The following is a 16112-nucleotide window of genomic DNA, read 5'->3' as shown; positions in this document are numbered from 1 at the left end:
TGGGTTCACAGTATGAGCTGACTGTAGAAAATAGCTCTAACACACACAAATTACATAATATTTTGGAATTCATTTCCTGTTAAACTTGGAAGAGGTTAGCACACCTCTGGTTACCAGACAAGGGCAAATCGTTACTTTGTTCCAGAAGAAAGAGACTTTGAACTATTAAAGCTGCTCATATGAAAGCAATATGTGGTGGGATGTCAAGAGGAGCATTATAATACTATCCAACCTTTTCTTTTATTTTATCCTGTTGAAATCTAGTCCCCAAGATAGGTCCATAGGCAAAGGTTGGATGCTTCTAAAATACATGTATAAAAACTGTTGGACATGAGCTGGGAGGAAATTAACAAGACTGAATGAGAGAGATGCTTTCATGCAGTAACTGACGGTATTAAAGTCATCAAATTATAACAGTGATGGCCTCTATGCCACATGACTAGAGACAAATACCAAGCTTTGCTTTCCACAGTGTGCATTCAGCATTGCTGGAGGAGAGAGGCTACAAGTAGGGCTTATTTGCAATGTAGATATTTTTAACCCACCTGTTGCTTGGTATCTGACAGCTAGGCAATAAAATATACATTTCAGCAGTGGGAGCAGCGTAATCTGTAAAGACGGCATAGTTTAAAGTTCAAGAGTGTGCAGTTTCAGTTCATTCTTAATGCAATAATCTCAGTTACTTACAGTGATAATGTTACATTGACAGAATTTAGAAAAAAAAATGTTCTGGCTTCTGAAATGAATCATGAATGCTCTTGCAAAGGTTGCAAGATACATTGCATGTTTTTTAATCCCTGACTAAAACTTTCCTATGTCTGTTGATTCGGAATGGTTCACAGTTTGTTTCAAAATCAGGCTGCATGGCGTTGCAGGCTCTCAGATTTAAACATATTGTAATCAATTATGAATGTTAATGCTATCCTTTCTTGAGAATGTGGGTAGAGCTGGATCCTCAAGAAGCTGAACAGCTTAAATTCCCATTGAAAGTCACCCATGGTTGAGAGTATTCAGCACCTCGCAGGAGGCACTTGTCAGATCAGACCCCAAAATATGGTCCCTTTTTGCAGTTGTCACCATTTAAAATCTTTAGTTTTTTCTGTGCAATCAAAAAACCAATGCCATATCAACTTTTAGTTACGTGTGAAGGCAAACTTGCACAGATTTTTAATGGATTCCAGTGTGTATAATTCAACCATCTTTTCTAGAATGGGTTTGAACTGCAATGATTAAATTTGGATTCTAATCTGAATAAAAAATTTCCTGAAATCTGGGAGTATTTGTATTCAGGATTTGAGTTCAGGCACATAAGCCAAAGACAGATTTTAAAGATGGGGGTTCAGTCTTCAAATAAACTTGGGGTACAGAGGTGAAGGTGGGAACGGAAGCAATGGTAAAATGTAGGATGGCTCTGAGACACCTCCAATGTAAATATTGCCTTCTCCTCTCCCTGTATTGCATCTCTTGCTCTCTGGTCCAATGCATTCATCAAGTTGCAGCTAAACCCATCATCTTTGCTGGTTTTCCCAATTCTAACACACACACACACACACACACATATGTCCCCCGCTAGATTCCTGTTTCATTCTAAATTAAGTTCACTCCTTTATTTTTATTTTGAAGGCCCTGCACAATGCCGCCCCTGCATACATCTCTGCTCTTTTACCCTATCACACACCCCTAACTCGCCAGCCCTGCTGTGACAAGGAGGCTTCAAATGCCTCTGGCCTAAAACACGTAGCATTTAGTTATTTGTCTTACAGGTTTTCCTCTTTGGGAGGTGAGCAGGCAGAATGGCGGGTGTACACTCTAGTTTACCCTGTGTTGTGTCATTTCCTTTTCTTATGTTTGCTTTCTTGTTTGTGTTAATACAACACACAAACACATTCTTTTATACTGTCTCACCTTTCTTTGTTGGTGCCTCTCCAATTCTCTTATCCTTCTCTAGGACCCACTGGTTCTCTTCCCCTCTATTTTTCAGCATCCCTGTGGGACTTTCCCTCTCTTACTTAAAGTTTGTTCTCATTTTCTGGGGTACAAAATTGTCTTGATACCATCTGTCTCTTACCCTCTGTGATCTTCCTCCCTGCCCAATTCTCTCCCATCCTCTGTAACCTGGTGTGAGGAAGAGCTGCTAGGTAGGAGAACTACCAAGAGGAGTCCAAATGGGGTGTTGAGAAGGGGTCAGCACAGTGAGGCACTGGACTCAGTAGAGGGAGGAAGTTTCGATATAGTAGGAGTTAGAGGGGAATGTAGAGCATGCCCTTGCTATTACTCTTCAAGCCATGTGGCCCCTGTGACATCCTCTAGATCCCACTGTTGGTCAGCTATAAGCTCTATAAACAGGGTGGCTACCACATTGCAAGTCACCTCACATGGCTCTTCCATATTATCTGGGAGCAAGATTTCAAGGATGTCAGCTTTGTGCACCTCTATAAACATAAAGGTGATAGGACAAACTGTGATAATCAGCATGGTATTTCCCTTCTCTGTTGCTGGGAAAATTCTTGCACAGGTCATACTGAATAGACTTAACATCTATCTTGTGGTAATCATCCTCCCCTAGTCTCAGTGTGGATTTTGGTCTGGACATGGCAGTATAGATGTAATCTTCACAGCCTACTAACTTAAGTAAAAGTGCTTGAAACTTTTGTTCATTTTTGGATGCCCAGCAAAGTTGATTTCTGTCACTCAGTCCTTTTACGATGGGGTAATGGCCAGAATGGTGGGAAATGGTGAGATACTGGACCTCTTTCAGGTCACCAGTGGCACCAATCAAGGTTGCGTGCAGGTTCCTACACTCTTGTCCATCCTTTTCTTTGGCTGTGCTTATGGATGCATTTGTGTATGTTGACAGAGGAGTATCTATCGAGTTTTGCATGATGGGAAGTTGTACAATTGCAGTGCTTCTGTTCTTACATGAAAGTGGCATTTTAACTCAATAAGGAAATTTTTATTTGCTGATGACTGTGCACTGGTTGCTCAGTTGATGACATTCAATATATAACTGATCACTTCACTCATGCAGTCATTTGCTTTGGTTTCACAATCAGTCTAATGAAAAGTGAAGTACCGTATCAATCTATGCCGGGGATGCGTGTGTCTACCCAGTTAGTAAGATCAGCAATGCTCTTCTCAGGTCTGTGGAGCAATTTTGCTACTTAGGGAGTATGCTGTCACAGAATGCCATAATTGATTGAGATAAGCTGTGGCATAACCAAGGCCACCTCTGCATTTGGAATGCTGCCACACCACCTATGGAATGATAGGGATGTCAAAATAAGTACTAACCTAAACGTCTATCAGGTTGTCCTGTTCATAATGCTTCTGTATGGTTGTGAGATATGCACAACATATCACTGCCCCACTTGGAAACTTGATCAGTTCCCTAAATATTGTCTTCAGTCTATTAAATTGTGGGACAAAATTATCAATATCAAAATCCTCAATGTTTGTCAGATGTCTGGTATTCAAAGCATGCTCCTAAAAGCTCAGGTCATTTGTCTGGGCATCTCATTCACGTGGCTGAATCAAGAATACACAAGGCACCTGATTGCATGTTCGCCAGTACAAACAGTATAAAGCAGAGGATCCCAAACTGTGGGGCGCACCCCTGTGGGGGCATGCAAAGGAACATTTGGGGTGTGTGGCTGGGGACCTGGCCAGCCCCCGTGTGAAGAGGAGGGCAGAAAAGGCCACCACCCAGTTCCGCTCCTGGGCCCAGCCCCAGCTGCCAGCCCCATGCCCAGGGCCCCACTCCCAGCCATGGGTCCTGGCTGCCGGACCTGCACTCCTCTGTCTGCCCCCCACCCACCCCCCATTGTGCACCCAGCCTCAGCCCCATACCCCTGTCAATGCACCTTCCCTGGAGTCACGGCCCCACTCCCAGTCCCAGCTCCGGGGGTGTGGGGTAGAGACAAGGGTAAGGGGGGGTCATGAGGTAAAAAGTTTGAGGACCATTGGTATAAAGACACACTGAAGTCAAACTTGAAAGCATTTCAGCTGACCCCAGCAACTCGGAAGCAACAGCCCATGACAGAGCAAGGTGTTGGCAGATTTGTCATGTTGCTCTCAACCACTTTGAAGCAAGAAACAGCACCTTATGTGAAAAACATGAATAGTGCAAAGCAAGGACACAGCCGCCTGCATTGTTCATGGACAACTTTATGTGTCCCACATATAACTGTGTTTGCAATACTTGCATTAGTCTGATCTCGCATATATATATGTTTATTTATAGTGTTTGCTGAATCCTCATATGTCAGCATGAACATGAGACTCCATAGTATCCTACTGTTGATGAGCTGTGGAGACTCCGTCCTCTCTTCATGGAACCAGAAGGTCACTGTGAGTGGAGAAAGCCTCCCTGACTTCATCTCCAAGGGACTGGATTGGGGTCATGTCAGAGCACAGAGGTCCATCTAGCTCTGCACTGCACAGAACAAAAGAGCCAAGACAAGGACCATAAGAGCCATAGAGTCAAGCCCATTGTATAGTATAAATATGGCAATAATTACCCTTGAGAACTAAAAAATAAATGGAAATTTCTCAGCTTTCTTGCAGCTGTAAGCAAGAAAGTACTGATGTTGGTTTGAAATCAAAAAAATTATTATACTTATTTTTGTGGATACTTGAACTAGAGCAGATGCTAAAGGAAGTTAACTTTTTATTAGATTGTCTGGAACCCACAATATATTTGAAATGCAATTAAACATAGTTGTAGCTACATTTTACAGGGCACCGGTAGGTATTGAGTCTCACAGAATTCTTATTTCAGTGTGGGCATTAGAGTGTTTAATAATGGCAGTGCAATACAAAGGATTTTTTTCATGCAGCACAGAGAGGTGATAAAGCAGTTATGTGAACATCTAAACACACTGTGCCACTAACAGACTGAGTATACTATGTTATTGTCTCTGTCCAGCCAGACCCACTAGGTCTACATTAGTGCATTTTATGAGAATGCATAGAAGAGGACAGTACATTGTGATATATTCAAATATTTATATACACTAAAACCACTGTTTCAGGGGAAGCTTCCTCTCCTGAAGATTAGAATGTTGGAATGTGAAAGTCATTTCACAGTCTATTCTAAGTAACATTTCTAAAGATTTCATCATCAGAAATCTCACTTCTTAATCTTCCCCTTAATTCCCTTTTCAATAGAGCACAATACAACTAAAAACCTCTATGGATTTCTGATTTACCAAGAACTGAATGGGGCTCAACATTGCTTCTTTTTAATTTTGTGTACATCCCAGTGACACTTAATCCATCTGTACTATGGTGCTATTTATTATTTGTATTAGAGGAGCTCCAGAGGCCACAGGCAATATACCATATATACTCGTTCATTAGCCCATTCATTTATAAGCCGACCCTCCAAAATGGATAGGTAAAAATAGCAAAAACTGTATGACCCTTTCATAAGCCGACCCTGTATTTCAGGGGTTGGAAAACTTTGGCTCTTGGCTTGTCAGGGTAAGCCACTGACATTCAGGACATTTTGTTTACTTGGAGCATCTGCAGGCATGGAGCCCCTTAGCTCCCTGTGGCCGCTGTTCACCGTTCCCAGCCAATGGGAGCTGCAGGAAGTGGCGCGCCACTTCCAGCGGTTCTCACTGGCTGGGAATGGCGAACCATGGCCACAGGGAGCTGAAAGGCTCCATGCCTGTAGACACTCCAGGTAAACAAACTACAATGTATTAGATTAGGGATCAGCAACCTTTGGCATGTGGCCCAGCAGGGTAAGAATCCCTTGTGGGTTTGAAATTAATATTTTTTTTCCAGTTTGGCCTTGATCCAAAAAATCAATTATTCGTTCAGCTCTAATGTTGAGGAACATTGACTGGATTGTGTGAGGAAGCCCATGTGGCTGCTGCCTGTGCTGTTAGCTATTCTTCCAATAAATGGGACTCTGATAAAAGGGCAGGTGGACTGATTTATGAAACCCTGATAACTAAGGCGGGAATGGATTGTGAAATGGGTGAGCCAAGTTAACTATTTCCTTAATTTTGGGCTGAATCAATTACATTCCCCCTGTAAGGATTTGATTTAATACTCTGTGGTGAGGCCTAAGTGTTTCTGGAGCACATAATGAGGAAAAACGGAGAGATGGTGGTGCCTGAAGACTTGAGAGGTGTAGTGTGTAAAAGCAAAGATACAACAGGAGGGAAGAGTGCTCTCTCAGACAGTTCTTGTTTCAAAATTCTGCCTTCCTGGTAGGATGAAATTTACTGAATTATATTACGTTTTTACAAAAGATAATCCCTTCCTACAAGCAAGGGAGAACTTTAAAAAGGAGGAATGAGCAATGCTTTACTGAATATAATTTATATTATATTCATTATATTAATGAATATAATGCTCAACTAGAATTGATACGAGATTTCTTTTTACAGATGTCAAAACTGAAAGAAAAGTTAAGAGCCTTGCTCAAGGTCATATAAGCTTTTGGTGTCAGAATTAAAACACAGGAGTTCCTGGACCTAGGCACATACCATGGTTACTGCAGATATATCCTGCTTTCTTGTGTGATATTACAGTATTTCAGATCAGCTATGGCACTTGAGCTAATATCCCTAATTTAATCAGAGGGGTCTGAAGGCAAGGACATTTTCAGTGAAGACGTCTTAGACGCTGAAATGGGTTCATTAGAGCTTGACTTTGTTGACTTTCAGGTTATGCTGCAAGACCTAGCTGTTCTCCAAGGTTGCTTCTGGAAAAAAAGGGGATGAGTAGTGGGGTAGAGGAGTTGGCAGTTGTTCCTAATTTTTAAAACTTCACAATAAGAATAATAAAATTTTACATGTGTCTAGTGCACTAGATGTATTTTAATAAAATAAAACAAATTAGGAAATATAAATATGACCAACTAAAACAAATCTAACATAGCTCAGCTGTTCAGAAACATTTCCCTCCTTTCCCCAACACTCAATAAATAGCTTATAAAATGAGCAGTTAAACTCACTTCATGTCTTAAAAAAAGGCTTGCGTTAAAAACCAAAAGGGAAGACAAGAGGATAGTATATAATGACAAGGCAGCCTCTGCCTTTCCTGTAAATAGCTAACAATCACTGTTACATGCACACAAATTATTACCATTTTACTTGGTATAGCTCCATTTCTATCCCTTCTTGTTTATTTTATTGTATTATACTACTACATATTTTTTCTGTGGAAAGAGATGCCATTTAGTTTTGACATTTGATGACCCTATTTTTGATGGCAGTTCTCTTACTGCAACTAACACTGGTTGTCTTCAAATCTAAAACTCCATGTACCAAAGCTGTTCCAACCTGCAGAGTGTATGCTTAATTAGATCAATAAAAGTCTTTCCAGATGAAACAGTGAGAGATGGAAAGGTTGAAACATAGTTCCTAAGGATAACATCCTGACTCCTCACTGGGATTCATATTAATGTAGCATCACACCTACAATTTCTGATTTGTGTGGTGTTGGAGGTCTTCAACATAATCAGTGCCTACAATTCAACAGCAAGAAGGGTTTTAATATGCATTAGTATATATACTATAGATCTCATCTCTATTCCAAATATGTCCATAGTCTTTATGCTTGATGGCAAGAAACCTACTCGGTTAGAACATACCTACACATCCATTCCTTCTCTTCTGTTGTTGGAGGCCAAGGGAAAAAGTCTATATCATAATGTCTGCCATCTCTACCCCCTGGCTGCTGGATTCTATTTCCACATCTGTTGTTTACTAGCTCTTTGACCTTGGGCAAATCAGTTCACCTCTCTGCCTTACTTTCTCCCTTTGTGAAGCAGGAATAGTGATATTTACCTCACTTAGAGATATACGAATGAAAAGCACTGTGTAAATGCTAAATATCACTGTATACGATTACAAAAATTGAGTCCCTGTGTATTCTTGTACAAAAACTCACCAGGATTCCAAAAGGCAAAGGGACAAATGTATTATTGAAAATGAAACAGAACTGTGTACTGCATCAATAAATATTGTAGCTCTCAAGGATGCATTGTAAAGGAAAAATTGTTGCAAGACAATACTTTCTTGTTTTTTTTCTAATGATCAAACAGAGAAGGAAGGGTCAGCTTGGAATTACAATGTGTTATAGTACTAGGTTAATGTTTTAACACCTAACATAGTATTGCATCCCTAGGAATTTCAGAAAATAATTCCCTAAATTCTACAGTGTCTGCTGTTTTAAAGTCCTGCAGAGAGGGAAGCTCAAATTGCTATGGTTGTTAACTGCAATGCCAGAGCTCTCCCAGGAGTATTTCTTGCACAGATAATTAACTCTGTTTTGTAATAAAGAAATTAAAAATCTAGTTCTCATCAGTGTAATCTGAAATCCAAATTTAAAACAGGTCAAGAATGTTCAGTTATTTCAACTCTCTTTCCAGTAAAGATGTAATGCAACATTTAAAAGACAAGCCAGCTGTCATGTCTTTTCCCCCCAGAAACAAAGGCAAAAGCAAACTATGCAGGAGTTCTCCACAATGGCACTTTTCTCATCTTTCCTGGGTATCTTTGACAGTGGCCACTTCACTTAAACTGAGTAATGCAGCATTGAGGAATAGAAAATCCATCCCTGGCAGTCTGTAATACAGCCACAGTTATTACGTGAGGTAGAGCACTATACAATCGGCTAAGTGCATTATGGGTTTTTCCAACTTCTTCTGAAGCATCATTTGTTGACCACTGAGAAAGCAGGATAAACATCTTCATAGAACAATGGTGTGAACTAGTTCAGAAAATATGTTCCTATGTATTTCAATGCTCTTCTAAGCTCTTTTTCTTCCAGCTCTACAATCTATTATCTTTAGGGATGTTTCTTTCTGTTTAGCCGCAGGAACAAATCTCCCCATAAAATATCTCAGTTTGTGATACACTGTGTGCCATTGAAAAGAGTCCCATTCATGCAGACTGCCGCTCATTACAGAGCTTCCATCAGAACAAATAGTTCCATTTTGGAAGATGTGTCTCAGAAAATGTTCATATGTGCCTTATTCAATTTGTTCTGATGCTGTTATAAATTGCACAGTATTCCTTATGATCTGCTGATGAAATACTGGAAGAAAGTTTTCCTCTGCTAGGTCACTGTTTTTGCTATGTTGTTTTGTGTAGTAAGGGGAACAATTTCTCAGTACTGTGCTAATTTCTCAGCGCTAATTGTTTTGTCTTGAATTTCTTCCTGCTATATCTCCAAATTCAACTCCAAAGCTCTGAGATTATAGCTCCAATGTATCTTCAGTTATGACAGATTCACTAGGCACAAGCTCCTATAGACTGAAAACAGGAGTCGGTGATATAGTTCCTACTCAAGCAAAACTTTGAGCAACTTTGTTCAAGTAAACGTTATTGGATCAGGTCCGAAAACTGATGCATTCTTTCTAATATATGTGTGTATAAGATTCTTCATATGTTAGTGCATGAGCTAAAAGTCACGCGGCTCTTAGCTAAGGCTGTGGCAGACTCATTCATCTCTAGATGGTCTAGGTCTAGAAGGGGGTAACCAATAGGCATGAGTTAAATACATGCTCACATACACTCTCCTATGGCTCTTCTTTGGGTCTCTTCTTAGTCTCTGTGGACTGGTGTTCAAACTCTCTGTAGGGCATGCCAGCTCCTTAAAGCTGAGAAACAAGTTCCACAGTCGCCTTCAAACTCCACTTGACTCTTTGCAACAACAGCCTGCAGCAAATTGTAGTCGTCTTCTTCTTCCCACTGGGGTGAGAGAGCCTATAGTCTATAATCCAGCAAAAAATGAAGTTCCTGAAACCAATCCTTACAGAAGACCCTACTGGTTCCACTCTCAGAGAGTGGCCCTGGATGTGTCATGCCAGGCTGCATGTCTACAGATACAAATAGTTTTGAACAACTAATGAGTATGCCTAGTACCTCCCATACCCAGTTCCTGGCAGGTCCATCCAGCAAAGTCATCCCATCTGGCTCTGGAAAACCTATAGGTACAGAGTCTCCAACCAAAGATAAGAAACTTTGTATGCTCCTCACTGTTGCTTCCCTTATTTACACCACCAAATTCTGCAGTGCAAACATGTGAGTTACATACACAGAACAGCTGAATATGTATGTTTTTATACATGCATAGCTTGAGCTGTGAGAATTACACGTGCAGTTAAAGAGAGTTGAACGTTTTAGCGGCTATCCAAACATATCTTGAGTTGCCTATTTGTGACTGTAGACGGGTCGGACTCACCCCTGCGGCGCCTCCTGCTGGTGACTCCGGGAATTAGCTCTGTCCAGCGCTGGAGTGCCCTCTGCAGGCAGGTGATCCGCCTGTCTTCTGGCCCCTGTGTCCCTCCCTGGACCCGGTGCCCTTTCACATGGGGTGCTGCCCCTGGCAGTAACCCCTTTCTCTTAGGGTCTCCCCTCCTCAGGGAACCCTCACCCTCTATCCCCACCTTGCCTCAGTATTGGCTACTGCCAGTCATTGTCTAGCCCCACACTCTGGGGCAGACTGCAGTATCAGCCTACTCATCACAGGCAAAGGGGTTTGGACCTGCTGCTTTGGCCTACCCCTGGGCTGCCCTCTGCAACCCCCAGTACCTGTTGGCCCACTGCTAGGCCGCAGCCTGGGGCTTTCTAGGCTGGAGCTCCCCAGCTCCTCAGCCTTTCCCCAGCCCTGCTTCACCCTAGGTACCTTGTCTCAGTTCCCTGCAGCCAGGCCCATCTCCCTCTGAAGGCAGAGAGAGCCTGTCTGGGCCTCTGGCCTCCCTGGCCTTTTATAGGGGCCAGCTGTGGCTCAGTTTGGGACATGGCCTCACCTGCAGCCACCTCCTCAATCAGCCCAGCTTTTAGAGCCACAGCTCTCAAGCTCTGCCAGGCTGTTTTTAAACCCCTCACAGCAGGAGCAGGGTCCACCCTGCTACAGTGACATTAAAATATTTTATAGCTGTTTTTCTGTTAAATCTCAAGACAAACTTTATTTCACATAATTTAATTGCAACCCCTTAACAAAATAAAACATTCCCTTTTCATAACTCTGCTCATAGTGTTTTTTGCTGGAAAGTTTTACACATAGCAATTATTTTGGTAGGAAAAAATCCATTAGGCATGTCTAATGATGCAAGACTATCAAGATACCGATACCCCCAAGTGTAATATAGCACTTTAAGAAAGCAGGAGCTGTGTTTAATAGCCTTCTGTAATACACTAGAGAACTCATTGTTGAGAGAACTAGAAGGCTGAAAATGAAGGCTTTGAAAAGCAGAAAGAAGTGACTCATTGTTATGAAATGGAAAATAACAACGATATTTTTTCTGAAGGATTGAGGTACAAACTTGCAAAAAACTTGCACATTATGCTCAAGAGCTGTTCCTTTCATATGTCAGTAGGAAAATGTAAGAATTAATCTGAATATATTATGTTATGGGGTCAAAGGCAGGGATTAAGATGTTGCTTTTGGTTCCCCTGCCCTTTGACTGTGCACTCTTCTCTGAGAGGGAACAATGCTATTGTGGGGGGAGTTAATTAGTGTTGTTCATTTCAGCATTCCCATCTGGATTTCTGTCTCAAAACCTACCAAGCTTTCAGGGATTGAGCTGAGCGGGAACCTGTTTTCCCATCCTGTGAAAATTTAAGATTTCATAATATTTCTTATTTGGCCAACCTGGAGATCTTCTGAAATTTTTCACAAAAATGAGACCGTTGTCCCCCACCATAGGATACTCACCTGGGATGTGCGAGATACACTCTGAAGCCCAGCTCTGACTGATTCAGCACAGAGTGTCAAATCTGGGTCTCCTCCATCCCAGGTGAGTACCCAAACAACCAAGCTATAGAGTCATTCTCTCTCTGCCCTAATGTATATTTAATTATTTATACCAAATAGAATGGCTCCAACAAGAGAGATTGAGAGAGACCTGCTCCACAATAGCCAATATCTTCATTGTTAAGATATTTATCTTATTCTTTAATTCAGACAGAGCAGGGTCTTGAAGCTGGGTTTGTCACATCCCAGATAAGTACTTTAACCACTGAACTGACACTCTGGCCTGGTCTACACTATGGGTTTATAATGAATTTAGCGGCGTTAAACCGAATTAACCCTGCACCCGTCCACACAACAAAGCCCTTTATATCGATATAAAGGGCTCTTAATATCAATATCTGTACTCCTCCCCGATGAGGGGCGTAGCGCTCAAATCGGTATTGCCATTTCGGAATAGGGTTAGTGTGGCTGCAATTCGACGGTATTGGCCTCCGGGAGCTATCCCACAGTGCAACATTGTGACCACTCTGGACAGCAATCTGGAGTCGGATGCACTGGCCAGGTAGACAGGAAAAGCCCCATGAACTTTTGAATTTCATATCCTGTTTGCCCAGCATGGAGCGCTGATCAGCACGGACTGTACGGGAGATACTGGATCTGATCGCTTTATGGGGAGACAAATCTGTTCTATCAGAGCTCCATTCCAGAAGACGAAATGCCAAAGCATTTGAAAAAATCTCCAGACAGAGGACACAGCAGGGACTCAACACAGTGCTGCGTGATAAGCATAACGGAAAGTCAAAGAATCAAATGGACGCTCATGGAGGGAGGGAGGGGGGACTGAGGACTCCAGCTATCCCGCAGTCTCCGAAAAGCATTTGCATTCTTGGCTGAGCTCCCAATGCCTGAAAGGTCAAAAACATTGTCCCGGGTGGTTCAGGGTATATCTCGTCAATTTACCCCCCCCCCCCATGAAAGAAAAGGGGGAAAAAAATCGTTTCTCACCTTTTTTCAATGTCACCGTATGTCTACTGCATGCTGCTGGTAGACGCGGTGCTGCGGCGCTGAACAGCAGCATCCCCTCCCCTTCCTTTCCTGATGGCAGACGGTACAAAATGGTGGAAAACCGTCCTCATCATCCCGTGAGTGCTCCTGGCTGGCCTCGGTGAGGTCGGCCGGGGGTGCCTGGGCAACAATGGGAATGACTCCTGGTCATTCCCAGCAGACAGTGCAAAGGGATTGAAAACCGTCCTCATCATAGCAACTGGGGGCTGAGCTCCATCAGCCCCCCCCCCTAACCTTTCATGTCTAATGAAGATTCTGTACTGCCTGGACTATCATAGTAGCGGGATCTCTGTACTGCCTGGACTATCATAGCACCCCCTAGAATGGCATCATCATTTCTGCGGGATCTCTGGGGCTCTGATCCGGAGCGGCTGTGCTCTCTGGTTCTCTAGTACACTTGCCCCATATTCTAGGCAGGACTGACTCTATTTTTAGACAAAACATAAAGAAGGGAATGACCTGGGGAGTCATTCCCATTTTTGTCCATGCGCCCCTGGCCGACCTCAGCGAAGACAGCCAGGAGCACCCATGACAGCAGCAGACGGTACAAAAGGACTGATAACCGTCATCGCCAATTTCCAATTGCAGACGGTGCTATAGCGGGTAACCATCTCTTTAACCTTGCAAAGGCAAATGAATGCTGCTGTGTAGCACTGCAGTACCGCGTCTGTCAGCAGCATCCAGTGACAAAAGGCTAAACAGGCTCCATGGTTGCCATGCTATGGCGTCTGCCAGGGCAATCCAGAGAAAAAGGGCGTGAAATGATTGTCTGCCGTTGCTTTCACAGAAGAAGGATTGAGTGACGACATTTACCCAGAATCACCCGCGACACTGTTTTTGCATTGGGATCTCAACCCAGAATTCCAATGGGTGGGGGAGACTGCGGGAACTATGGGATAGCTACGGGATAGCTACCCACAGTGCAATGCTCCGGAAATTGACGCTAGCCTCGGTACATGGACGCACACTGCCGAAATAATGTGCTTAGTGTGGCCGCGTGCACTCGATTTTATACAATCTGTTTGTTTTAAAAAAACGGTTTATGTAAAATCGGAATAATCCCGTAGTGTAGACATACCCTCTCTCTCTCTCTCTTTGGCCCCTTTGTCCAAAAGTCCATCCTGAACCTTTGCCAACAAAAGTTTAGTGAAAACTGAGATATTCCTGCAGAAAGCTTTGTTTTCAACAAACTGGCATTTTCCAACAAAAAAATGTCTTGTCAAAAAATTCCTAACCAGCTCTGTTCAGGAGATCGTATGAATAGGGAATAGTCTCTTCCCTGGTTCTACTGTTTTTGGGGGGGGTTTGCCTTCATTTCTCCATAGAATACCACACTCATGGAGCCTCACAAATGAGGGGAACATTTGAACTGAAGAGCTACAAGGAACTATGCTGACTTCTATCACCTGACTCTAAATCTTTACAGTTAAAGGTTGGGTCATTGTGATCAGAGACTCCAAGAAAACAATACAGGCTTGGGCCCTGACCCAGAAAGCATAACCCAGGTTATGATTTAACTTTAAGCATCTGTGTAGGCTGACTGCAGTGAAAGGACTTGATTCAGTGGGGCCCTTCCATTAAGTTCAACAGTCAATGCGATATTTAACTTTCAGCATCTATTTAAATGACTTTTTTGCTGGCTTGAGGCTTCCCTTTTTTTAGTTTTAACAGAAAGAAAGACCAATCAGCTAATATATATATACTTATCTCCTGGAGCGAAAGCTCCTTAAACAACGGCATTTATTTTGCACATGGATCCAGTTCTGAATAAGGTAAATTTCTTATTTATGATTTGGTAATTAAATAGCTGAAAAAAAAAGTACTTTTTATTTAAAAAAATAAAAATTCTTTTAGCTAGATAGCTTGGGGAATATCAGACTATGAAAAAAAAGATTTCTCAGAGTAGAAATATTACAAAAACAAAGTGAGGGCTACATTGAGTGATAAATGAACTCTAGTATTGCTTTGCTTTTTGAAACCTATGCAATAAATATGGCTTTATAAAAATTGTAAAGGATCTCATTCAATTTTGGTGAAATCAATAATAATTCCTATAGGCAGTCTTTGCAAGAAGGTGAAATAAGCAAAGGTTATTACTATATAGTAATTCGTTTTGGGGTTTTTTTACTTCCATGTCAGAAGTGAATTTTGCAAAAATTAACTCATCTGTCTCCATATGTCCTATATAATTATATCATTTCATTTACTCTTCATATCTGGAGAAAATGGCTTTCTTTGGAATGCTCTTTGAGAGCAGGTATCCTATACAGACCATCTGGCTGAAATTTCCCCCAAAAGTTGGTTAATTGACAGCAATCTACTACAGAGTTTCTTACACCTTCCAGCACCTTGTACTAGACTTCATCAGAGACAGGACTCTGAACTATATGGAACACCTCTTTTGCTGCAATACAGCAATTCTTGTATTCCTAAAAACTATGGATTACACACTCTGCTTGGGTGACTACCCCACATTCACCCTGCAATGTTTAATGCAGGACAGATGGGCCAATTAACCCATTAGGCAGCTGATTAAGGAGGCTCAGCTGGGCAGGAATAGGCAAGGCCCATAAAGCCCAGGAACTGAAAGCAGAAAAGGCTGCTGGGGAAAGGCAGATACTCCCAGAAGAGAGGGAAGCATGAATGGAGACTATAGCCCCTCTCTGGGAAGAGGGAGAAGGCGTTTGAAAACTAGTAGGCCTAGGAAGAAAAGGGGAATGAGTAGTAGGAAATAGCCCAGGGATAGAGCAGTGAGGCCAGAGAGAGAAGGCCCAGATAGCTGAGCTAAGGGAACCTGTGCTAGAATCTGGTGACTAGGGTGGGCCCAGGTTTTCCTCACTGAGTGAGTGGCACAGAGACAGTGAGCAGGAAAACTGAGTAGGACTATTGAGGGGGGAACATGGGCAGTGACATGGCTGGTGGGCCGAGCCACAAAGAGGCCACTGTGGTTCCTGGGGCTGTGAGTGGACAGTAGAGACAGAGTGATGGTGTGCAAACTGCCGACAGGAAGGGTGTCAGCCTTGAGCTAGTCCCCAGAGAACCAGGAAGGAGTGCCAGTCCAGGGGTGAGTGGCGTACCACGTGACACACTCAAGCTCTCTCTCTCTCTCTCTCATCTGTTGGCAAAATGTTCCTTTATTTGACTTTTGAAATAGAATATTTCTTTACTTAATTAACCTCTGCAGGTGTGGGTAAAAGCATAAATGAGCTGTAGTGCAGGCCAAGGTGTGTGTGTAATTTTAGCTTTTTGTTTGTGAACCAATCATTGCTCCCAATCCTCCAATGCACTAAATCTGTTTTGCATTACTCCTCCAGAACTGTTGTGAT

At 42.5% G+C, this 16112-nt stretch overlaps 1 long non-coding RNA gene across 1 annotated transcript in view; it reads left to right on the top strand.

Annotated features, from left to right (window-relative positions):
- The window catches only part of LOC120405723, a 54921-nt gene extending 50277 nt beyond the window's left edge, over positions 1–4644 (top strand). Inside the window, exon 3 of the long non-coding RNA XR_005598807.1 lies at positions 4241–4644. This is a non-coding gene — a long non-coding RNA (uncharacterized LOC120405723). The remainder of the gene's footprint in view (positions 1–4240) is intronic.
- Positions 4645–16112: the final 11468 nt, after the last annotated feature.

Source organism: Mauremys reevesii, linkage group 5, assembly GCF_016161935.1.
Source record: "Mauremys reevesii isolate NIE-2019 linkage group 5, ASM1616193v1, whole genome shotgun sequence".
Lineage (NCBI taxonomy): Eukaryota > Metazoa > Chordata > Testudines > Geoemydidae > Mauremys > Mauremys reevesii.
The sequence above is the reverse complement of the archived record's forward strand: the minus strand, read 5'-3'. Positions and strand labels throughout refer to the sequence as shown.